The sequence below is a fragment of the Pongo pygmaeus genome, chromosome X (assembly GCF_028885625.2).
Source record: "Pongo pygmaeus isolate AG05252 chromosome X, NHGRI_mPonPyg2-v2.0_pri, whole genome shotgun sequence".
In the NCBI taxonomy this organism is placed as follows: domain Eukaryota; kingdom Metazoa; phylum Chordata; class Mammalia; order Primates; family Hominidae; genus Pongo; species Pongo pygmaeus.
This window is the reverse complement of record NC_072396.2, coordinates 56,279,431-56,306,305: the sequence shown is the minus strand read 5'-3', so window position 1 is coordinate 56,306,305 and position 26,875 is coordinate 56,279,431. Positions and strand designations below refer to the sequence as shown.

The window sequence follows — 26,875 nt, the reverse complement described above, 5'->3', positions numbered from 1 at the left end:
GAGGATCTAGAACCACAGATACCATTTGACCCAAGAATGCCATTACTGAGTATATACCCAAAGGATTACAAATCATTCTACTATAAAGACACAAGCACACGTATGTTTACTGCACCACTATTTACAATAGCAAAGACTTGGATCCAACCCTAATGCCCATCAATGATAGACTGGATAAAGAAAATGTGAAATATATACACCATGGAATCCTATACAGCCATAAAAAAAGAATGAGTTCATGTCCTTTGCATGGACAATGGATCAAGCTGGAAACCATCATTCTCAGCAAACTAACACAGGAACAGAAAACCACACCACATGTTCTCACTGATAAGTGGAAGTTGAACAATGAGAACAAATGGACACAGGAAGGGGAACATCACACACTGGGGCCTGTTGTGGGGTGGGGGTCATGGAGAGGGAGAGCATTAAAGCAAATATTTAATGCATGCGGGGCTTAAAACCTATATGACGGGTTGATAGGTGCAACAAACCACTATGGCACATGTATACCTGTGTAACAAACCTGCACGTTCTGCACATATATCCCAGAACTTAAAGTAAAATAAAATATATATATATATGTATATATAAATACAAAAGAATAGTGAACAGAAATTGAAGGTATACTGAGAAACTCCAACATTCATCTAATAAAAGTTTCAAAAGAATATTTAGAGAATTATAAAGGATTAATAATGAGGAGAAATTGCTAATGACTTTCCAGATTTGAAGAAAGACATGAGTTCTCAAATTAAAAAGTCCACTGAACAGGATAAATACAAGTCAACCCACTCCAAGACACACTGAATAAAACCTTATAATATCAAGAATAAAGTGTCAGGGAAGGTGGGTGTTTGATACAATGGCAGTGGTGCTGAGTTGGGTACTGCTTGAGGTGTGCCAGCTTTCATAATCTCCAAGAAGTCACAGGTATTTTCTGTTTATGATATATTTCTTATCTAAAATAATTTTCCCTCATTATTTCCAAGATTATTTCCAGTGCAATATGCCATAGAGATGCTCAAGCTTTGTTTTATAACCATTAGTATACAGACTTCAGATGTATCTTATCTGTGTGCCTAGCTATAGAAAAGAGAATTGTACCTATTGCCCCACAGCAGTGAGAAAATTGTAGATATTGTCAGGAGTAGGCTATTGCTGATAAGACTTTAACTGATAAAGCTACTGTGCAGACACAGAACTGCTGGCTCACCTGCAATAAAAAAATAACACTGGAAATTTTTTAAAACTCAAACCTAGCTGTGCAATTTAGAGAAGATGAAGATATAGATGCCATGCTTCATTCCTTTGAAATAATCGCCAAATGTTTCATATGAACTCTTCTGGGACCTTTGGTACAACGTGATGTTTGAGCAATTGGCTCTGCCTCAGAGGATGCTGAGAGCTTTTTGCAAGAAGTTTGCCATAAATTGCTGAAGCCCTACAGCATTAAAAATTAGAAATAATTCAAATATGTTAAAATGCATAGAATGTACATATTCAATTTGATCAACTTTGACAATTGTTTATACCCATGTAACTACCATCCAGCACAAGAAGTGGAACATTTCTTTCACCCCAGAGGATTTTCTCATCCCCTTTCCAAACTTCACTCACCCTTGTAACTACTTTCTGTTGTCTATCATCATAGATTAGTTGTGCTTGTGTTTGCACTTTATGTAAAAAGAATTATATGACATTAATAATAAATCATAATAAAGCAACAATCTTAAGAGCCACTAGAGGGGAAAAAGCTTTATTCTAAAGGAAGATCAACTAGACTGAGGGCAAAAAACAATGGATACTAGAAATACTTATAAATGTTGAAGTAAAATAACTGTCACTCATAAGTTTGTACTCAATTATTCAAGTGTGAGAGCAAAATGAAGACATTTTCCGTCATTAGAGTTAACCAAAGATCATCAATACACTCACAGGTAAACAATGTTTTTTAATATGAGCAGTGAAGCCAGAGGGAAAATATGGGGGAAGGAGAAACAACAATGAAGAAAGAAACTAACAGACTATGTTTATTATGACTATAAAATTATAACTGATTTTTTTGTGTTTAAAAGGGTAAAGAAAAACAAAACTGTGTCCAAAAATAATAAGTAGGGGTTCAATGGGTAGTTCCAGAATACTAAGGCTTTTGCAATAGTTAAAAGGATGGAAAATATTGAGTAACCAAAGATTTTGTTAGACAAATTAATTGTGTGTACATCTAAAAAATTTAAAGACAAACACAGTAAGAATATAATCTGCAGCATCCAAAGCAGCAGAGGATATGAGGGACAAAGAAGCCAAGAAAAGTGATGTTAAACTGAAAACCTGGCCAGGCGCAGCGGCTCACGCCTGTAATCCTCCCACTTTGGGAGGCCAAGGCAGGCAGATCACTTGAACCAGGAGTTCAAGACTAACCTGGACAACATGGTGAGACTCCAGCTCTACCAGAAATACAAAAATTAGCCAGGTGTGGTGGCATGTGCCTGTAGTCTCAGCTACTTGGGAGGCAGAGGTGGGAAAATCGCTTGTGCCCCAAAAGGTCAAGGCTGCAGTGAGCCATGATTGCGCCATTGCATTCCAGTCTGAGAGACAGAGCAAGACCTTGTCTTGAAAAGAAAAAGAACAAACTGAAAACCCCCTAAAATAGTAAAAATGAGTCAAAATCTATTCATAAACATAACAATAAAAAAAGTTAACTTCATCTAATAAAGACAAGATAACCAGAATCATTTTTAAATAATCGAGCTATATAGTATTTCTAAGAGCTACATCTAAAAGAAAAAACATCAAAAAATTAAATATTGGAGAAAATAGAATTAAAGGCAAAAAGCATCAATAGAGGGACACTCCAAAATAATAAAATAAACAGTGCATCATGGACTTGGATGCATGTGTCCAGGTAGCAACAAAACAGACAAAACAAAAACTGACAGAATTATGAGTTGACATTTATGAATCTACAAACAAGACATAATTACACTCTCCTCTATTATATTAGAAACAGAGAAAAAATAAGAAGAATGAGAATCCTTTTCAAATTGATCCTCAATATTATAGGGAAGAACAAAAGCCCTAGAATACCCTAAAGCATATTAAAGAAAATACAGTGGGGCAATTTTTCCTACCAAACACCAAGTCTTATTATAAAGCTACAGTAAATTAAGACCGTTATTAATAAAGGGAAAACAAAAGGCCCAAAGGAAAAATAGAGTCAAGAAACAAACCCACATAAATTAAAAAGTCCCAATAAACCCCAATAAAATTAAAGATTAACCTATATATAAAAACTTGCACCCAAGAAAAATCTCATTTTTTTCAAGAATTTGCAAAATTTACCATAAGTCTTAAAAATTTCAAATAATCTGTAACATGTTCACTTTCTTTGATCACAATGCAATTAACTATGAATTATAGTAAAAATAAGAAAAAATGCTTACAAATTTCTAAAACTTTTTTTTTTTTTTTTTTTTGAGACGGAGTTTCACTCTTGTCGCCCAGGCTGGAGTGCAGTGGCGCAATCTCGGCTCACCGCAACCTCCGCCTCCCAGGTTCAAGCGATTCTCCTGCCTCAGCCTCCCGAGCAGCTGGGATTACAGGCGCCTGCCACCACGCCCAGCTAATTTCTTGTATTTTTAGTAGAGACGGAGTTTCCCCATGTTGGGCAGGCTGGTCTCGAACTCCTGCCCTCAGTTGATCTGCCCATCTCAGCCTCCCAATCAAAAACCATTCTTTAAAATCTCATTTGTTAAAGAAGAGTTCAAAATGAAAATTACAAGATATTCAAACCTAAACAGCAATGAACAGACTATATTCTGAAACTTGTGAGATGCAGTAAAATGACATTTAGAAAGGCATTTATAGCTACAAATGAACAAATGTAATGAAAAATAAAACACACTACAAATGATGTCTTTCACCAAAAATATTAAAAACCCAACAAACTTAACAAACCTTAATAAAAGACATAAAATATGGTCTTAATAAATGAATAGATATACCATGCTAATATAATGAAATTCTCAGTTTCATAAAGATATCAACATTCTGCATTTTACTTTAAAAATGGAATAACATTCCAATCAAAATTCCAGAAAGAGTGTCAAAACAACTTTTCAAGTTGATCCTCAATATTACAGAGGGGAACAAAAGCCCTAGAATATCTAAGACATATTACAGAAAATACAATTAGGAGGTTTGTTCTACTAGACACCTATACTTATTATAAAGCTGTAGTAAATTAAAACTATGTTATTAACAAAGGGAAGGCCCAAAGAGACAAAGGAGTCCAGAAACAAACCGCATCATCTGTACTCTCTATCCCTCTTTTTCTCCTTAGCACTTATTCCCTAAAATGATACACTATTCTATTATTTAATGGTCTTGTTCAATAGACTGTAAGGTCAATAAAGACTGAAATTTTCGGTCGGGCGCAGTGGCTCACACCTGTAATCCCAGCACTCTGGAAAGCAGAGACAGGCAGATCACTTGAGGTCAGGAGTTCCAGACCAGCCTGGCCAACATAGTGAAACCCCATCTCTATTAAAAACACAAAAATTAGCCAGGCGTGGTGGCGTGCACCTGTAACCCCAGCTATTTGGGAGGCTGAGGCATGAGAATTGCTTGAACCCAGGAGGTGGAGTTTGCAGTGAGCCGAGATCCCGAGATCACGCCACTGCACTCTAGCCTGGGTGACAGAGAGAGACACCATCTCAAAAAAAAAAAAAAAAATAGCCTGGGTGACAGAGAGAGACACCATCTCAAAAAAAAAAAAGACAGATTTTTGCCTATATTTGTTCATTTGTTTTGATGAAGTATTCCCAGTGCCCAGAAGAATCCCTGCTTTAATAAATATTTATTGAATGAATAAGACCTAAATGTGAAAATCAAAACTGATATTTGTAATTTTAATTAATTAATTAATTAATTTTTTGAGACCAGGTCTCACTCTGTCACCCAGGCTGGAGTGGTGATTTAGACTCACTGCAGCCCCTGCCTCCCAGGCTCAAGCAATCCTACCACCTCAGCCTCCCGAGTAGCTGGGCCACAGGTGTGTGCCACCACACCTGGCTAATTTTTGTAATTTTTGTGGAGATAGGCTTTCGCCATGTTGCTCAGGCTGGTCTCGAACTGCTGAGCTCAAATTGATCTGCCTGTCTCGGCCTCCCAAAGTGCTGGGATTGCAGGCGTGGGCCACCATGCCCGGCCTAAAACTGGTATTCTTTAGAATACAGGGGAATAAATACGATTGTGTCCTTGGAGTGGAGAAGAATTTCTTAGAAATATTAAAAAAATGGATTACATAAAAACTTAAAATTCATGGACACACATACAGACAGAAGTAACAAACAAAGGGTAAAAACAAGCCACTACAGACTGCAGGAAGATTTATGAGACACATAAAACAAGAACACAAGAGGAACTCCAGTGTATCAACAAGAAAAGAACAAATAACACAGTAGAATAGGCAACGGATATGAAAAGGCTAGTTCACAGAAGAAAAACCCTAAACGGCCAAGAAAACACAAAAGATGCTCAACCTCAATAGTAATCAGAAAAATGCAAATTAAAACAAAATAAGGTTATGTTACACACCATCACATTAGAAATAGCTAGTAAATTAAAAGATACTTAAAATTTACAACCTGGGGATTCAATTTTTAGGTTATATTCTAGAGAAATTCTTTCACACGTGCACACTGAGAAATATATCAGAAAAACAGCACTGTTTGAAATGGTAAAACAAATGAAAAATAGCTAACAGCCTAATGTCCATAGCAAATATAAGGATATGTAATGGACTAATATTAGCATGTAAACCAAGCTACACATTTCAATATGAATTAATTTCTAAAACAAAATTTTGAATGAAAAAAGTAGCAAATGACTATATACCATATGCCATCATTTAAATGAAATTTTAAAGGCTGCAAAACAATACTATTTTAATTATTTAAAAATATATAGAGAAAGTGTAAAACCATGCAAAGGGAGAAAAGAGAATAGGATTAGGGAGGAGTTCACAGGGAGTTTCAATTGAGGCTGTAACGTGGAAAAATACATCAATTATGAGATACCAATTCGCATCCATCATTTTGGCAAAAAAAAAAAAAACCACAAAAAAGCATGCAAACAATAACATCGAGCTTTGACAAGAATGGAAGGAAATACTCTCATCCACTAGTTGCAAGAGTGTAAACTGGTACAACCATGTTAAAGGCAATTTGTCAGTGTTTATTACAAGTTATAATTTGAGTACCTTAAGCTTCTGACGTTTTTACTTCCAGGCGTGTATTCTAGAAAGCACTTGTAACTATGATTAAGGAAACAGGAGAGGGTACGCCCCACACTACTGCTTGGAATGCTGAAAATAGTTAAAATATCCATCAATGTGGATGGTAACAGGGGACTTAAATACGGTAAAAACTATACTAAGGAGCACTATGTAGCTTAAAAAAAAAAAAAAAAAAGCCGGGCGTGGCTGCTCATGCCTGTAATCCCAGCACTTTTGGAGGCCGAGGCACTTTGGGCGGATCACCTATGGTCTTGGCACTTTGGGCGGATCACCTGTGGTCAGAAGTTCGAGACCAGCCTGGCCAACATGGTGACACCCCGTCTCTACTAAAAATACAAAAATCAGCTAGGCATGGTGGCATGCGCCTGTAATCCCAGCTACTCGGGAGGTCGAGGCAGGAGAATTTCTTGAACCCGGCAGGCGTAGGTTGCAGTGAGCCAAGATTGTGCCATTGCACTCCAGCCTGGGCGACAAGAGCAAAACTCCATCTCAAAAAAAAAAAAAATCTTTTGTAGGAAGACTGAGCGCAGTTCAGGAGAACTGTTTGGTGAAAAAATCAAGTTGTAGGTTATCGGAATCTACCAGAGGAATTACTTGTATTGAGGAGAGGATTCAGGCATAGGTGGTGATGACCAAAAGCCTACCTGTAGTGATAAGGACCCTGATGTCACAGAATTGACCAGAAGACTGCCTCTAGAAAAGAGAAATACCCTATTATGGCGACACATGCGACCATCCGCCATCACCAAAGAGTACCACGCTCACGGGGCGCAGCTCTCCACAGGCCTTCCTGTTTTACATAGGAACTCACGTGAGTGAACTGACCTATGAAAAAGAGAGACGTTATGATGCTGGGTGGAGCTAACTGGAAGCCTGCCAATAGAAATGCGAGGTACCCTATGGTGGGTGGTTCACCCATATGTCGGCTTGTACGATAAAGAGGACCCTTATGTGGGAAGGGCTGTCCAGTGGACTGCCTGTAAATAGAAAATACATAATTGCTGTGGGCAGGCCTACTGAGATGCCTCCCAATATGAGAATACCACTCTGGTGTTGGTAAGATTGAGCATAGAACTGCCCGTGTGATATGGAAGGACCTGTTGTATACTCAGACGAATAGAGAACTTGCAGAGAAAGATCCTGTAGTATAGGCGGGGATTCACCAATAGAAATGAGAACAACTTTTACGTGGGTGGAACTACCTAGAGGCCTGCTTCTACAGAAAAGAAATACCTTGGGTTGAGAGGGAATGAACAGAAGCCTTTGAATAAAGAATAGAAGAACCTTGGTTATAGATGGGGTTAACTAGAAGCCTGCCAATCGTAAGAAGGACTTGACGGGGATGGGGCTGTCCAAAGACTTGCCTGTAATGATGATGGTGAAGACATTTATCTGGTTGGAGCTGGCAGAAGGGTTTCACTGTGTTAATAAAAGGGACTCTGAATTGGTTGCAGTATCAGAGACCTGTTTGTAACAAATTAGGAAAATCCCTGTGTGGCCAGATAAAATAGAAGCCCGCCTATAGTAATAAAGAGGATCGAAAATGGGCAAGGGTGGCTGGGCGCAGTGGCTCACGCCTGGATTCCCAGCACTTTGGGAGGCCGAGGTGGGTGGATCACCTGAGATCAGGAGTTCGAGAACAGCCTGGCCAACATGGCGAAACCCCGTCTCTACTAAAAATACAAAAAAATTAGCCAGATGTGGTGGTGCACGCCTGTAGTCCCAGCTACTCGGGAGGCTGAGGCACCAGAATCACTTGAACCGGGAGGCAGAGGTTGCAGTGAGCCGAGATCGTGCAACTTCACTCCAGCCTGGGTGACAGAGCGAGATTCTATCTCGAGAAAAAAAAAAATCCAGATGATAATCATTTCTGTTGAAATTTCAAGGAAGACATAAGGACTAACTTAACATCAACAAATTAACAAGATGCGCCACTTCCTGTAGGTATAATGATGGAGAAACATAATTTCTGTAGAAACGCTTATGTAAGTACTGTCCTGATGTATATTGGGAGCACCTCAGAGTTTGTGTAGATGAGAACTGATTTGGAGAGTGAGGGTACTGTTCTCAGTAGGGCACTGTTACCCTTGGTTGACATACTGACCATGACAGCCCTCTTTCTCCTACAGAGCTCCCTTCAGCCCAAGACCATGCAGTACTTTTTAATGAAGACTTATCCCTTACAGAATTGATTCCCTTACTATAGTTTTCAGTTCTAGAATTCCCAGATTTTATTTGACTTTCAAAGAAGTGACTCATCAAGACAATTTTGGAATTGAGATAGGCCTCCACCATCCATTCACCTCAAATTATAGGTGCTCAGAAAAAAAGAGTGTTGTTCACATCCTGAAGGAATAACTTTGCTCTGGCAATGAAGCCACCTACATTCCTATTGTGACTACTGTTTACACTCAGTCACTGCTATGTCATCCTCCCCTTACAGCAGGGGAGTGCATCTATACTCCAGCAAAGAGAGTTCTGGTCTTTATCCAACTGTAGTCCCATACTCAGCTAGTCATTTCCTCACTATCTTTGGGCTTGTACATGAAGGAGATGCTGAACAGCAGCATCAGAAGCTCACCATTAGACGGCCAAATACATAAAGAAATGGCCAAGGCTACAAATTTTCCTACAACAGGGCATGACATTCAGCTGAGGAAGTGGGGTTTGAGGTAGAGATGTGGGGGGCAGTGCTCTTATTCCAAAATGTCTAGTATTCTTGATACAACCAAAAGTTAGGAACCATTTCTGGACGTATCCTGGAAAAAAATAAACTTGTTTGTGAAGTGTTGACCTTTATTGGGCCGGAGATGCCTTGTAATTTGGTGAGCATTCTCTAAGCAGTCTTTTAGTCTATTGGTGAAATTACACAATGGTCAAATTGATAGAAATTAAATGATTTGAGCCATTATTTATGAGTTTGATACAATTAAGAATTAGTAGAGAAAATCATGTAAAATTTTGTGAGTAGTTTGGGCTGCTTTTCACAATTTGGAGACAGTTTTGGTTTTGTGCTTTATTTGGTAATTTTATTTCTAGTCTATTGTAAACCAATTACTCCCATTCTTATATTTCATGATGTATATATTACTTTCTTAATTGAACATCATTTGAAAATGAATTTTATCAGCCGCCAAGTTATTATTATACTTCATAACTCATGCATTTTATGTTGATGGGTAAACTACTGTTTCTCCTTTTTGGGGCAATGTTATGCTAAATTTTTAATATTTTATACAGACACTACATCATTCTCCCCTTTTAGAATTTACTCAGACCTTGAAGGAAAGTTTTTAGACTTGTTTCACCCGATGTTCTCCCAAGAATCAGCCTCTGGGTTCCCTCATCCCTTTGGGCGTGCACATAGAATTATGTGGTAAACAGACAATTAATAGCAGTCAACAGTCCCAGGAAATCAAATGCTCAAGCTCACTAGCATCAAACAACAGTAGATGCCAACTATGTCAGGGGACAGATAGGACTCACTGAACCCAGAGCACTTTACACTGCACATTGAGTTGTCAGTGGATAGCCCTTGCATAGGCTAGGCCTCTATCTTTTTGGGGGAGAAACGTCTGGTCTGGCATGGTTTAAGAAGCCTTCTCTGCATAGGCTTTAAATGAGAGGGTGGCAGTCTTTTAAATGGACTGTATCATTTAGTCAATTAGAAAAGTAGAATTTAAAAAATTGTGATTTTTATGAAATTTTAAAGAAAATTTTATAAAGCTTTTCCACTATATTTCTCTAAGGGTTTTTATAGTTTTAGCTCTTATGCATAAGCTTTTGATCCATTTCAGTTAATTTTTGTATATGGTGTTAGGTAAGGGTCCAACTTCATGTTTTTACATGTAGATATCTAGCTTTCACAGCACCATTTGTTGAAAAGTTTGCGTTTACCCCATTTAATGATCTTGACACTCTCGTTGAAAATCATTTAACCATATATGCGAAGGATTATTTATTAGCACTCTATTATATTTCACTGGTTAATATGTCTCCACCCTCTTTTTTATTAAACTACTTTATTGAGGCATGATTAACATACAAAATGCTATATATATTTGATATATACAACTTGATGAGTTTGGAGATAAGTATACACTCATGAAACCATCACCAAAATCTATGCCATAAACATATTCATCGCTTCTCAAAATTTCCTTCTCCTCTTTGTTATTTTGTCTGTATGTGTATGAAAAGAAAACATGAAATCTACCATTTAAGGAGTTTTAAACAATAAAATACGGTATTTTTAACTATAGGCATAGTGAGGAAGAGATCTTTAGGACTTACTCATCTTGCATAACTGAGACTTTGTACCCTTTAATTAATAACTCCCATTTCCTTCTCCTCCTACCTGCTGGCAACCACCATTTTACACTCTGCTTCTATGAATTTGACTATTTTAGATTTCTCATCAAAATGATATCATATAGTATTTGTGCATCTGTGTTTGACTTATTTCACTTTACATAATGTCCTCTAGGTTCATCATGTTGTCACAAATGGCAGGATTTCCTTCTCTTTAAAGGCCTAATAATATTCTAATGTGTGTTTAGACAATATTTTCTCTTTCCCCCACCCATATTAACAAATAAAAATTGTATATATTTATGGTGTAGAACATGATGTTTTGATATACGTTGTGAAATGATTACCATAATCAAGCTAATTAACATATTTTTCATCACACATAGTTATCTTCTCTTGTGAGGAGAATATTTGAGATCTACTGTCTCAAGAAAATTGAATATACAACAGAGTATTATTGATCATTGTCATCATGATTTACTTTAGAAATGCAGAATTTATTCATCCTGCTTAACTGAAACTTTGTACCCTTTGACCAACATCTCCCCACTTCATTTCCAGCCCCTGGCAACCACCATTTTACTCTTTGCTTCTGTGAGTTTAACATTTTTGGATTCCACATGTAAGATCATAAAGCTTTTGTCTTTCTGTACTTCAATTATTTCACTTAGCATAAAGTTCTCCCGGTTCATCCATGTTGTTGCAAATGGCAGAATTTCTTACTTTTAAGGTTAATAATATTTTATTTTATATAAAATGTGTATATATATATATATATATATACAGTCATGCATTGAGAATGATGGTGATACATTCTGAGAAATGTGTCGTTAGATGATTTTGTCATTGTGCAGACATCATAGAGTGTTCTTACACAAACCTAGATGGTATAGCCTACTACACGTCTAGGCTTTATATTATAGCTTATTGCTCCTAGGCTACAAAGCTGTACAGTGCACTACTATACTGAATATTATAGACAATTGTAACACAATGATAAGTATTTGTGTATCTAAACATGGAAAAGGCACAGTTAAAATACAGTATTATAATCTTATGGGACCACCACCACATATATGGTCTATCATTAACTGAAACATCATTACGTGGCACATGATTGCATATAATCACATTTTCTTTATATATTTATCCATCAGCAGACACTTAGGTTGATTCATATCTTGGCTATTGTGAATAATGCTGCAATTAACATGGGATGCAGCTATTGCTTTAAGATATTGATTTCATTTACTTTGGATATATACTCAAGTAGCATTGCTGGATTATATGGTAGTTCTATTTTAAATTTTTAGAGAAACCTCCATGCTGTTTTCGATAATGGCTGCACCAATTTACATCACTATTGACAGTATTCTTGAAAACACGTATCTTTCCTTTTTTTGATAATAGCTATTGTAACACGTATGAGGTGATAGCTCATTGTAGTTTTTATTTACATCATCCTGAGGATTAGTGATGCCGAATGCCTTTTCATATACTTGTTGGCCATTGCTATGTCTTACTTGGAGAAATATCTATTCAGTTTCTTTGTCTATTTTTAAAGCAGGTGATTTTTTTCTCTATTAAGTTGTAGGTGCTCCTTATGTATTTTGGATATTAACCCTTTATCAGACATATGGTTTGCAAATATTTTCTCTCATTCTGTAGTTTGACTTTTCATTTTGTTGATTATTTCCTTTGCTGTGCAGAAGCTTCTTAGTTTGATGTAATTCCATTTGTCATTTTTACTTTTGTTGTCTGTACTTTTGGGTTAAAAAAATTATTGGCTCAGACAATGTCAAGAAGATTTTCCCTTATGTTTTAGTCCATGAGTTTTATAGTTTCCAATCTTATGTTAACACCTTTAATTCATTTTGAGTTGAATTTTGCACATAGTGTAAGATAAGGGTCCAGTTTTCCCAGCAAGTATCAAAAGTGGATTATCTTTTACCCATTGCATATCCTTGGCACCGTTGTTGAAGATCAATTGACAGTGTATGTATGAGCTTATTTCTGGGTTCTCTATTTAATATTATTTAATATTATTTTTTAATCCACAAACATGATATATCTTTCTATTTATTTGTTTGTGCTTTAATTTGTTTCATCCATGTTTTATAGTTTGCAATGTACAGGTCCTTCATTTCCTTGGTTAAGTTTTTTTCCTAAGTATGTTATTCTTTTTGATGCTATTATAAATAGAAATGTTGTCTTAATTTTCTTTTTGAATAATTCATTGTTACTGTATAGAAATACAACTGATTTTCATATGATGATTTTGTATCCTGCAACTTTACTAAATTTATTTATTAGTTCTAACAAATATTTTGCAGAGTTTTTGCAGAGTTAGTGTTTTCTACACGTAAAATCATGTCATCTTCAAACAGAGATAATTTCACTTCTGGTTTGAATGTCTTTTATTTCTTTTTCTTGCCTAGTAGTTTTAGCTGGGCCTTCCAATACTATTTTGAATAGAAGGTGTGAAAGTGGTCCTCCTTGACTTGTTCCAGATCTTATAGGAAAGCTTTTAGTTCTTCACCATTGAGCATGTTGTTAGCTGTGAGCTTTTCATATACAGTCTTCATTGTGCTAAGGTAAGTTCCTTCTATAACTCATTTATTGAGAGTTTTTTTTTTTTTTTTAAATCTTTAAAGGGTGTTGCCAGGAAAAGAAAACCAAACACCGCATGTTCTCACTCATAAGTGGGAGTTGAACAAGGAGAACACATGGACACAGGGAGGGGAAGAACACACACTGGGGCCTGTTGTGAGGTGCGGAGCCAGGAGAGGGAGAGCATTAGGACAAATACCTAATGTATGCGGGGCTTAAAACCTATATGACGGGTTAATAGGTGCAGCAAAGCACCACAGCCACGTATACCTATGTAACAAACCTGCACATTCTGCACATGTATTGCAGAATGTAAAATTTAAAAAGTAAAATTAAAAAAAGAAAAAAGGGTGTTGAGTTTTTTTTCAAAGGCTTTGATTACATCTATTGAGATGATCATGTGATCATCTCCCCTTCATTCTGTTAATGCGATGTATTATATTGATTTGCATATGTTAAAACATTCTTACATCACAGGGATAAAGAACACCTGGGTGTGGTATATAATACTTTTATTGTGCTGTTGAATTTGGTTTGCTAATATTTTATTCAGGATATGTGTACCCTTGTTCATCAGGAATATTGGCCTGTAGTTTTCTGGTGGTGTCTTTATCTGGCTTTGGTATCAGGGCAATGCTGGCCTAATAAAAGGAGTTTGGAAGTGCTATTTCTTCTATTTTTTTGAAAGACTTTAAGAGTGATTGATATTGATTCTTCTTTAAATATTTGGTAGATTTCATTTGTGAAGCCAGCTGGTCCTGGGCTTTTGGGAGATTTATGATTACTGATTTAGTCTCATTATTTGTTTTTTGTTGTGGCCAGGCTTTCTTTTTTCTTCTAGATTCAAGTTTGGTAGGATGTATGTTCCTATGAGTTTATCCTTTTCTTGTAGGTTATCTAATTTGTTGGTTATAATTGTTCATAATAATCCTTTATGATCTTTTAAAAATTTCTGTAGCATTGTTTACAATGTACTCTTTTTGATTTCTGATTTTATTTATTTGAATCCTCTCTTTCTTCATAGTTCCAGGTAAGTGTTTGTGGACTTTATCTTTTCAATAAATCTTCTCTTTGTTTCATTAATTTTTTTCTATTGTTTTTCTGTCTTCTATTTATTTCTGCTCTCGTCTTTGTTATTTTCTTCCTCCTATTAACTTTGGGCTTTGTTTGTTATTTTCTAGTCCTTTTAGGTATAAACTTAGGTTATTAAGATTTTTTTTTCTTGTTTAATATTAGTGTTTACCACTATAAACTTCTCTCTTGGCAGTTCTTTGCATCTAATAAGTTTTGTTGAGTTCTATTTTTGTTTTCTTTTCTCTCAAGATAATTTCTAACTTTCCTTTGGGTTTTTTCTTTGATTTAATGGTTGTTCAAGAATGTGCTGTATAATTTTCACATATTTGTGAATTTTTCCATTTCTCTTTTGTTATTCATTGCTAGTTAGATTCCCCTGGGGTCAGAAAAGATATTTGGAATGATCTTAATATTTTTAAATTTGTTGAGACTTGTTTTGTGACCAAGAATGTAATCTTCCCTGGAGAGTGTATAGGATGCACTTGAGAAGAATGTGTATCTTACTGCTGATTGGTAGTGTCTTAGTCCATTCAGGCGGATATAACAAAATACCATAGACTAGATGGTTTGCAGACAACAGAAATTTGTTTCCAACAGTTCTGCAGGCTGGGACATCCAAAATCAAGGCACTAGCTGATTCAGTGTCTGGTGAGAGCCTGCTTCCTTGTTCACATATATCTGTCCTTTCACTGGGTCCTTACATGGCAGAAGGGGTGAGGATGTATTTTATAAGGACACTAATGCCATTCTTGCTGGCTCCAACCTCATCACCTAATAACCTCACAAAGGCTCCACCTCCAAATATCTTCACATGGGAATTAGGTTTCAATAATGAATTTTGGGGGGACACAAACATTCAGTCTATAGCAGGTGGAAGGAATGTTCTGTACATGTCTGTTAGGTCCATTTGACCTATAAAGTTGCAGTCTGCCATTTCCTTATTAATTTTATGTCTGGTTGTTTTTTCTATTATTAAAACTGGGATATTGAAGTCCTCTATGTATTCCTTCTTTTCAGATCTATAAATGTTTGATACAAACACATGTGCATGCACACACACATATACACTCAAATTGTTACTCTGATATTGGATGCATATATATTTGTAATTGTTATATATTCCTATTGAATCAATTCTTTATCACTATGTGATAACCTTTTTATCTTTTCTGACAGTTTTCAACTTATAACCTATTTTATCGAATGTAAGTATAACCACTCCTGCTCTCTTTTGGTTACTGTTTCCATGGAATGTCTTCTTCTATCCTCTTACTTTCAGCCTATATGTGTTCTTAAATCTAAAGGAGTCTTTTGTCAACAGCACACAGACAGGTTTTGGGTTTGTTTTTCCACATTAAGCCATTCTATAACTTTGGATTTGTGCGTTTAATGCACTTACATTTAAAGTAGTTATCAATAGATAGGGACTTATTATTGCCACTTTGTTAATTGTTTTCTGTGTGTTTTGTAATCATTTTCTTCTAATCTTCCTTTCTTGAAATCTTACTTTATGATTAGTGAGTTTTTGTAGTGATATTCTTTGAATGTTTTTGTATTTTTTTTGTATCTACTATTGGTTTTTTTCTTTGTAGTTATCATGAGACTTTTACATAAAATTTCATTTAGTTGTAAAAATCTATTTTATGCTGATAATAACTAAATTTAATTGCATGTGAAAACTCTATACTTTTTATTCTCTCCTGTACCCAAATGTTATGTTATTGAAGCCAAAATTTAATTCTTTTTATATTGTGTATCCATTAACAAACTTTTATGGTTATATTCTAGGATTTAATGTGATTTATGCACTACTGCTACAGTGAAATGATTATGTATTTGTCTGTATGTTTAGCTTTACTAGTGAGACTTATATTTTCATGTGCTTTCAACAAGTATCTGTTTAGCTTTTTTTAAATTTGAGATGGAATCTCACTCTGTCACCCAGGCTGGAGTGCGGTAGCACGATCTCGGCAGGCTTGGCTAATTTTTGTACTTTTAGTAGAGATGGGTTTTTGCCATGTTGGCCAGGCTGGTCTCGAACTCCTGACCTCAAATGATCCGCCCACCTTGGCCTCCCATAGCGCTGGGATTACAAGCATGAGCCACCGCACCCAGCCCCTTTATCACTTCTTGTAAGGAAGTCCTATTGCTGACAAACCCCCTCAGTTTCTGTTTCTGTTTTTCTCAGAAAGTGTTTGCTCTCCTTTTTTTAAAAAAAATTATTTTATTATTATTATACTTTAAGTTTTAGGGTACATGTGCACAATGTGCAGGTTTGTTACATATGTATACATGTGCCATGCTGGTGTGCTGCACCCATTAACTCGTCATTTAGCATTAGGTATATCTCCTAATGCTATCCCTCCTCCCTCCCCCTACCCCACAACATTCCTCAGAGTGTGATGTTCCCCTTCCTGTGTCCATGTGTTCTCATTGTTCAGTTCCCACCTATGAGTGAGAACATGCGGTGTTTGGTTTTTTGTCCTTGCGATAGTTTACTGAGAATGATGTTTTCCAACTTCATCCATGTCCCTACAAAGGACATGAACTCATCATTTTTTATGGCTGCATAGTATTCCATGGTGTATATGTGCCACATTTTCTTAATCCAGTCTATCATTGTTGGACATTTGGGTTGGCTCCAAGTCTTTGCTATTGTGAATAGTGCCGCAATAAACATACGTGTGCATGTGTCTTTATAGCAGCATGATTTATAGTCCTTTGGGTATATACCCAGTAATGGGATGGCTGGGTCAAATGGTATTTCTAGTTCTAGATCCCTGAGGAATCACCACACTGACTTCCACAAGGGTTGAACTAGTTCACAGTCGCACCAACAGTGTAAAAGTGTTCCTATTTCTCCACATCCTCTCCAGCACCTGTTGTTTCCTGACTTTTTAATGATTGCCATTCTAACTGGTGTGAGATGGTATCTCACTGTGGTTTTGATTTGCATTTCTCTGATGACCAGTGATGGTGAGCATTTTTTCATGTGTTTTTTGGCTGCATAAATGTCTTCTGTTGAGAAATGTCTGTTCATATCCTTTGCCCACTTTTTGATGGGGTTGTTTGATTTTTCTTGTAAATTTGTTGGAGTTCATTGTAGATTCTGGATATTAGCCCTTTGTCAGATGAGTAGGTTGCAAACATTTTCTCCCATTTTGTAGGTTGCCTGTTCACTCTGATGGTAGTTTCTTTTGCTGTGCAGAAGCTCTTGAGTTTAATTAGATCCCATTTGTCAATTTTGGCTTTTGTTGCCATTGCTTTTGGTGTTTTAGATATAAAGTCCTTGCCCATGCCTATGTCCTGAATGGTAATGCCTAGGTTTTCTTCTAGGGTTTTTATGGTTTTAGGTCTAACGTTTAAGTCTTTAATCCATCTTGAATTAATTTTTGTATAAGGTGTAAGGAAGGGATCCAGTTTCAGCTTTCTACATATGGCTAGCCACTTTTCCCAGCACCATTTATTAAATAGGGAATCCTTTCCCCATTGTTTGTTTTTATCAGGTTTGTCAAAGATCAGATAGTTGTAGATATGGGGCATTATTTCTGAAGGCTCTGCTCTGTTCCATTGATCTATATCTCTGTTTTGGCACCAGTACCATGATGTTTTGGTTACTGTAGCCGTGTAGTATAGTTTGAAGTCAGGTAGTGTGATGCCTCCAGCTTTGTTCTTTTGGCTTAGGATTGACTTGGGGATGTGGGCTCTTTTTTGGCTCCATATGAACTTTAAAGTAGTTTTTTTCCAATTCTGTGAAGAAAGTCATTGGTAGCTTGATGGGGATGGCATTGAATCTATAAATTACCTTGGGCAGTATGGCCATTTTCACGATATTGATTCTTCCTACCCATGAGCATGGAATGTTCTTCCATTTCTTTGTATCCTCTTTTATTTCACTGAGCAGTGGTTTGTAGTTCTCCTTGAAGAGGTCCTTCACATCCCTTGTAAGTTGGATTCCTAGGTATTTTATTCTCTTTGAAGCAATTGTGAATGGGAGTTCACTCATGATTTGGCTGTTTGTCTGTTATTGGTGTATAAGAATGCTTGTGATTTTTGCAGATTGATTTTGTATCCTGAGACTTTGCTGAAGTTGCTTATCAGCTTAAGGAGATTTTGGGCTGAGACAATGGGGTTTTTTCTAGATATACAAACATGTCATCTGCAAACAGGGACAATTTGATTTCCTCTTTTCCTAATTGAATACCCTTTATTTCCTTCTCCTGCCTAATTGTCCTGGCCAGAACTTCCAACACTATGTTGAATAGGAGTGGTGAGAGAGGGCATCCCTGTCTTGTGCCAGTTTTCAAAGGGGATGCTTCCAATTTTTGCCCTTTCAGTATGATATTGGCTGTGGGCTTGTCATAAATAGCTCTTATTATTTTGAGATACATCCCATCAATACCTAATTTATTGAGAGATTTTAGCATGAAGCGTTGTTGAATTTTGTCCAAGGCCTTTTCAGAGTCTATTGAGATAATCATGTGGTTTTTGTCTTTGGTTCTGTTTATATGCTGGATTATGTTTATTTATTTGCATATATTGAACCAGCCTTGCATCCCAGGGATGAAGCCCACTTGATCATGGTGGATAAGCTTTTTGATGTGCTGCTGAATTCGTTTTGCCAGTATTTTATTGAGGATTTTTGCATCAATGTTCATCAAGGATATTGGTGTAAAGTTCTCTTTTTTTTGTTGTGTCTCTGCCAGGCTTTGGTATCAGGATGATGCTGGCCTCATAAAATGAGTTAGGGAGGATTCCCTCTTTTTCTATTGATTGGAATAGTTTCAGAAGGAATGGTACCAGGTCCTCCTTGTACCTCTGGTAGAATTCGGCTGTGAATCCATCTGGTCCTGGACTCTTTTTGGTTGGTAAGCTATTGATTATTGCCACAATTTCAGCTCCTGTTATTGGTCTATTCAGAGATTCAACTTCTTCCTGGTTTAGTCTTGGGAGGGTGTATGTGTCCAGGAATTTATCCATTTCTTCTAGATTTTCTAGTTTATTTGCGTAGACCTTTTTGTAGTATTCTCTGATGGTAGTTTGGATTTCTGTGGGATCGGTGTTGATATCCCCTTTATCATTTCTTATTGCGTCTATTTGATTCTTCTCTCTTTTCCTCTTTATTAGTCTTGCTAGCAGTCTATCAGTTTTGTTGATCCTTTTGAAAAACCAGCTCCTGGATTCAGTAATTTTTTGAAGGGTTTTTTGTGTCTCTATTTCCTTCAGTTCTGCTCTGATTTCAGTTATTTCTTGCCTTCTGCTAGCTTTTGAATGTGTTTGCTCTTGCTTTTCTAGTCCTTTTAATTGTGATGTTAGGGTGTCAATTTTGGATCTTTCCTGCTTTCTCTTGTGGGCATTTAGTGCTATAAATTTCCCTCTACACACTGCTTTGAATGTGTCCCAGAGATTCTGATATGTTGTGTCTTTGTTTTTGTTGGTTTCATTTTTTTTTTTTTTTTTTTTGAGATGATGTCTGTCACCCAGGCTGGAGTGCAGTGGTGCAATCTCGGCTCGCTGCAACCTCCACCTCCTGGGTTTAAGCGGTTCTTCTGCCTCAGCCTTCTGAGTAGCTGGGATTACAGGCATGTGCCACCGTGCCCAGCTAATTTTTGTATTTTTAGTAGAGATGGGGTTTTGCCTTGTTGGCCAGGCTGGTCTCGAACTCCTGACCTCAGATGATCCGCCCACCTCGGCCTCCTAAAGTACTAGGATTACAGATGTTAGCCACTGCACCCAGCCTCTCCTTCATTTTTAAATTTCTTTCAGCACTTTTAATATAGCATCACACTGTTTCCTGGCCTGAAGGGTTTTTGCTGAGAAATCCTCTCAATTGTATGGACATTTTTTTATTTGCTGAGAAATCTACTCAGTTGTGTGGACATTCTCTTGTATGTGATGACTCATGTTTCTTTTGCTGTTTTCTTAATTCTCTCCTTATCTTTGACTTTTGATAATTTAATTATAATATCTATCTCCATAGACATCTTTACATTCAGCATATTTACAGTCCTTTGGACTTCATGAATTTGGATGTCCATTTGCCTCACCGTAAGTGGGAAGTTTTCAGCCATTATTTCTTTAAATAAACTATCTGCCCTTTCTCTTTCTCTTACCCTTCTTTGAGTTCCATAATGTGTATATTTATTCTTTTGATGGTGTCCCATATATCCCATAGGCTTTCTTTACTCTTTTTTTCTTTATAGACTAGTCAAGTGAAGCATTGGGAGTAGAGAAAGAGCAAAGAAATCTGTAATTGGATGTGATCAATTAGTTGTAAGCATCACTGCACTCAAACCAGCCTACTAATTTTAATTGTATTTTGATATTGTTTCTTTGACTGGATAATTTCAAATAACCTGTTTTTGAATTCACTGATTCTTTCTTCTGATTGATTGAGCTTGCTGTTGAAGCTCTCTATTGAATTTTTCAGTTCAGACACTGTATTCTTCAGCTCCAGGGTATATGTTTGGTTCCTTTTATAATTTCTATCTCGTTGTTGAGCATCTGATATTATTTATTTGTTATTTTTTCTGATTTTTGTTTCATTTTCTGTCTTTGTTTTCTTGTAGCTTGCTGAGCATCTTTAATATGATTATTTTGAATTATTTGTGGCCAGTTCATAGACCTCCAGTTTTTTAAGTTATAGATTTAAGGAATACAAGTGCAGTTTTGTTACATGAATATATTGCATAGTGGTGAAGTCTGAGCTTTTAGTGAAGCCATCAACCCAATAGTATACATTACATCCATTAAGTAATTTTTCATCCCTCACCCTGCTTCCACACTTCCACCCTCCTAAGCCTCCAATATCTACTATTCCACTTTCTATATTCATGTGTAGGCATCACTTAGCTCCCATTTATAAGTGACAGAATGTGGTATTTGACTTTCTGTTTCTGAGTAATTTCACTTAAGACTATGGTCTCTAGTTCCATCCACACTGCTGCAAAACATGATTTAATTTTTTTTAACTAAGTTGTATTCCATGGGAGATATATATATATATATTTTTTTCTTTATCGACTCATTCATTGATGAACATTTAGGTTGATTCCATATCTTTGCTATTGTGAATAATGTGGCAATAAACATATAAGTGCAGTTATCATTTTGGTATAATAATTTCTTTTCTTTCAGATACATACCCAGTAATGAGATTGTTGGATCAAATTGTAGTTCTATTTTTAGTTCTTTAAGAAATCTCCACACTGATTTCCATAGAGGTGTTAATAATTTACATTCCCATTAACAGTATATAAGCGTTTCCTTTTCTCTACATCCTCACCAATATATGTTTTTTTTTAACTTTTTAATAATAGCCATTATTCTGACTGGTGTGAAATGATATCTCATTGTGGTTTTAATTTGCATTTCCCTGATGATTAGTCATGTTGAGCATTTTTTCCTATGCTTATTGGTAATTTCTATGTCTTCTTTTGGAAAATATCTACTCATGTCTTTTTCCCACTATTTAATGGGGTATTTATTGTTTTCTTATTGAAATGTTTGAGTTCCTCATAGATTCTGAATGTTAGTCCTTTGTCAGTTGCATACTTTGCATATATTTTCTCTTATACATCAGATTTTCCATTCATTCTGTTGATGATTTATTTTGCTGTGCAGAAGCTTTTAGTTTAATTAAGTCCCATTTGCCTATTTTTGTTTTTGTTGCCTGTGCTTTAGAGGTCTCAGTCATAAATACTTTGCCAAGGCCAATGTCCGGAAGAGTGTTTTCCTAGGTTTTTTTCTAGTATTTTAATAGTTTCCAGTCATATTTAAGTCTTTAATCCACCTTGAGTTGATTTCTGTGTATGGTGAAAGATAGGGATCCAGTTTCATTCTTCTGCACATGGCAATCCATTTATCCCAGAACCATTTATTGAATAGGGAGTCCTTTCTCCAGTGTATGTTTTTGTTGACTTTGTTGAAAATCAATTGGCATTAGGTATGTTACGTGGCTTTATTTTTGAGCTTATATACATTGAACTATATTTATATTTTTATATGAGTATTATGTTGTTTTGGTTACTATAGGCTTGCAGTATAATTTGAAGTCAGGTAATGTGATGCCTCCAGCTTTGTTCTTTTTGTTTAGAATTGATTTGGCTATTTAGGCTCTTTCTTGGTTCCATATAGATTTAAGGATTATTTTTTCTAATTTCTGTGAAAAATGATGGTATTTTGGAAAGATTTGCATTGCATCTGTAGATTGTATTGGGTAGTATGGTCATTTTAATGATTTTGATTCTTCCAGTTCATGAGCATGAGATGTTTTTCTATTTGCTTGTGTCATCTATGATTTTTATCATGAGTGTTTTGTTAGTTTTCTTGTAGATGTCTTTCACCTGCTTGGTTAAATATACTCCCAGTTATTTTTTTTTTAGCTATTGTAGTTCAGATTTACTTCTTGATTTGGTTTCCAGATTGATTGTTATTGCTATATAGAAATACAATTGATTTTTGTATATTCATTGTGTATCCTGCAACTTTACTGAATTTATTTATCAAATCTAGGAGTCTTTGGATAAAGTTTTAAGGGATTTCTAAGTATAAGATTATATTATTAATATCACCAAACAGAGATAATCTACTTGCTCTTTTCTAATTCATGCCTTCTGTTCTCTAAGGCTTCTGCTGAGAAATCACCTAATAATTTCATTTAGGGTCTTTGGTATATATGAGTATCTTTTGTTGCTTTCAACATTCTCTCTTTCTCTTTATCTTTCGACAATTTGATTGTAGTATGTCTCAATGTGGGTCTTTTTGGGTTTTTCCTTTTTGGAGTTTGTTGAGCTTCTTGGATTTGATTATTCATGTTCTTCCTCAAATATAGGGAATTCTCTGCCATTATTTTTTTATATAGCCTTTATCTCTTTTTCTCTCCTTTTGAATGACCACAATGTATATACTGGTCCACTTGATCATGTCTCATAACTTCTTTAGGCTCTATTCACTTTCTCCTGTCTTTTTTCTTTCTGCTCCTTAGACTTCATAATTTCAAATGTCTTCTCTTCAAGTTCACGAATTCTTTCTTCTGCATACTCAAATTTGCTGTTGAACCCCTTAGCGAATATTTCAATCAATATGGTCATTATATTTTCCAATTCCAGAATTTTTATTTTTTCTTTTTTAAAAAATAATTTCTTTCTGTTAATATTCTTGTTTTTTATATGTTGTTTTTCTGAAAGCTTTAGTTTTTTTTATCTGTTTTCCTTCAGTTCTTTGAGCATATTTATGACAGTTTTAAAGTCTTTTGACTAGCTTTATGCCTGCGCTTCTTCAGGGATTGCTTTTGTCATTTCATTTTTATCTTTTGAATTGGTTATGTCCTTTCCTGTTTCATTGTATACATCATGAATTTTTGTTGTTGAAAATTGCACATTAAAAAAATGTAGGGGAGGTGGTGGGAAGAGATTGGTCAACAGGTATGAAGCTACAGTTAGAAGGAATAAGTTCTGGTGTTCTATTACACAGTAGTATGATTAGAGTTAACAATAACGCATTGTATATTTCAAAATAATTAGAAAATAGGTCTTTGAACATTCTCATCACAAAGAAATAATAAATGTTTAAGGTGATGGATAATGGTAATTACTGTGATTTTATCATTACATAATATATACATGTATCAAAACATCATGTTGTAATACATAAATATGTGCAATTATTATCTGTCGATTATAATTTTTTACAGAGTCACCTCTCCCACTTTTCACAATTGGCTCTGTGCCAAAATAGTCCTTCACTGATTAGCTAACCATGTTCTGTTTGCAACAGCCTGAGGGGAAAGCCTACGATCTTCTCAGTCTGGATATTTTATATAAATGTAATACAATGTGTGATCTTTATGTCTGATTCTTCCACAAAGCATAATTTCTTCTTAAAAATTTTCCTTTAGGTTCAGAGGTACTTGTGCAGATTTGTTATATAGGTAAATTGCATGCCATGGGGTTTGGTGTGCAGATTATTTTGCCATCCAAGTAATAAGCATAGTACCTAATAAGGTAGTTTTTCTATCCTCACCTTCCTTCTTTCCTCCATCCTCAAGTAGGCCCTGCTCTCTGTTGTTCCATTATTTGTTTCCATATGTACTCACATGTTTAGCTCCCACTTATAAGTGGGAACATGTGGTATTTGGTTTTCTGTTCCTGCATTAGTTTGGTTAGGATAATGGCCTCCAGCACCATCCATGTTGCTGCAAAGGACATGATCTCATTCTTCTTTTATGACTGCATAGTATTCCATGGTGTATATGTACCACATTTTCTTTATCCAGTCTACCACTGATGGCCATTTAGATTGATTCCACATCTTTGCCATTGTGAATAGTACTGTGGTGAACATACGCATGCATGTATCTGTATGGTAGAATGATTTATATTCCTTTGGCTATAATCCCAATAATGGGATTGCTGGGTGGAATGGTAATTCTACTTTGAGTTCTTTCAGAAATTGCTAAACTGCTTCCCACAATGGCTGAACTAATTTACATTCTCAACAGCAGTGTATAAGTATTCTTTTTTCTCAGCAACCTCGCCAGCATTGCTTTCTAATAATAGCCATTCTTACTGATGTGAGATGGTATCTCATGGTGATTTTGATTTGCATTCTGTAATGATTAGTGATGTTGAGCACTTTTTCATATGCTTGTTAGTCATGTGTGTGTCTTTTTTTAAAAAAAAGTGTATTTATGCTCTTTGCCCATTTGTTAATGGGATTGTTTGTTGCTTGTTGATTTGTTGCAGTCATTTATAGACTCTGGACATTGACTTTTGTTGGATGTGTAGTTTGAAAATATTTTCTCCCATTCTGTAGGTTGCCTGTTAATTCTGTAGGTTGCCTGTTAACTCTGTTGCTAGTTTCTTTTGCTATGCAGAAGCTCTTTAGTTTAATTAGGCCCTATTTGTCTAATGTTGTTTATGTTGTAATTGCTTTTGGCATCTTCATCATGAAATCTTTGCCAGGTCCTATGTCCAGAATGGCATTTCCTAGGTTGTCTTCCAGGGTTTTTATAGTTTTAGATTTTACATTTAGGTCTTTAATCCATGTTGAGTTGATTTTTGTATATGGTATAAGGAACAGGTCCTGTTTCAATCTTCTGCATATTGCTAGCCAGCTATCCCAGCACCATTTATTGAATAGGGAGTCCTTCCCCCATTTCTTGTTTTTGTTTACTTTTTCAAAGACCAGATGATTATGGGTGTGTGGCATTATTTCTGGGCTATCTATTCTGTTCCATTGATCTATGTCTCTGTTTCTGTACCCATACCATGCTGTTTTGTTCATAAAAGCCTTATAGTATATTTTGAAGTCTGGTAACATAATGCCTCCAGCTTTGTTCTTTTTGCATTTGACTTAGCATATCTTCAGTTCATCCATGTTTTAACATATATTAGTACTTCATTGCTTTTTATGGCTGAATAATATTCAGTGAATGGGTATATTGTAATATATTGTGTTTATTCACTCTTCCAGTGGTGGACATTTAGATTGTTTTCACCTTTGGACTATTGTGAATATTACTGCTATGAGCATTCATGTACAAGCTTTTGTTTGAACACCAGTTTTCAATTCTCTCAAAAATATATCTAGGATTGGAATTACTGGGAAACAAAGAGATTCTAAGTTTAACTTATTGAGGAAGAGCTGTTTACACAGTGGCTGCATCATTTTACACTTTAACCAGTAATATAGAAGGGTTCCAGTCTCTCCACATCTTTACCATTGCTTATTTTCTGATTTTTAAAATTATAGCCAGCTTAGTGGCTATGAGGTAGTAATTCATTGTGGTTTTGATTTATATTTTTCTTAATGAATAATGATGTTGAGCATCTTTTCATGTATGTATTTGCCATTTATATGTCTTCTTTGGGTAAATGTCTGCTCAAATCCTTTGCTCCATTTTTTAATAGAGTTGATGTTTTTTGTTTTGCTTTGTTTTTGCTAAGTTGAAGGAGATCTTTATAAAGTCTGGTTATTTGACACTTAACCACATATATGACTTGCAAATATTTTCTGTAATTGTGTGGTTTTTCTTTTAAATTTATTGATAAAATATTTTTCATGTGGAAAAGTTGAAGGTTTGAAGTCCAATTTGTCTATTTTTTGTTGTTTGTGTTTTTAGTGTCATATTTAAGAATCCATTATCAAATCCAAAGTCATACAAAATATACCCTTAGGTTTTCTTTTAATAGTTTTATATTTTTGTCTCTTATATTGAGAACTCTGATCAACTTTGACTTAATTTTTGCATATATTTTGTATATGGTGTGAGGTAACGGTCCAACTGCATTGTAAACAGTTTTGCATGTGGTTATGCAATTGTCCCAACATCATTGTTGAAGTGACTCTACTTTCCCCATTGAATGTTTTTGGCAGCCCTTTCAAAAATCAATTGATCAAAGATTTATGGGTTTATTTCTGGAATCTCAATTGTATCCCATTAATTTGTATTTTTATCTTTACATTAGTACCATGTTGTTTTTGATTGCTGTAACTTTGTAGTAAGTTTTGAACCTAAAATTTTGAGTCCTTCAATTTTCTAATTTTTTTGGCTATTCAGTGTCTCCTGAAATGCCATTT

The 26,875-nt window shown here is 35.7% G+C and overlaps 1 protein-coding gene across 4 annotated transcripts in view; it reads right to left on the bottom strand.

Moving 5' to 3' along the window:
• The window catches only part of FOXR2 (forkhead box R2), a 152,408-nt gene that overhangs the window by 22,516 nt on the left and 103,017 nt on the right, over positions 1–26,875 (bottom strand). For 2 of the 4 annotated variants that reach the window (XM_054471576.2, XM_054471574.2), the window contains exon 1: positions 6,943–7,072. The exons of the other annotated variants lie outside the window; for them this stretch is intronic. The gene's annotated coding sequence lies outside the window, so the exon portion shown is untranslated. Of the gene's footprint in view, positions 1–6,942; positions 7,073–26,875 lie in introns of those variants that run through there. 4 annotated transcript variants of the gene reach the window in all.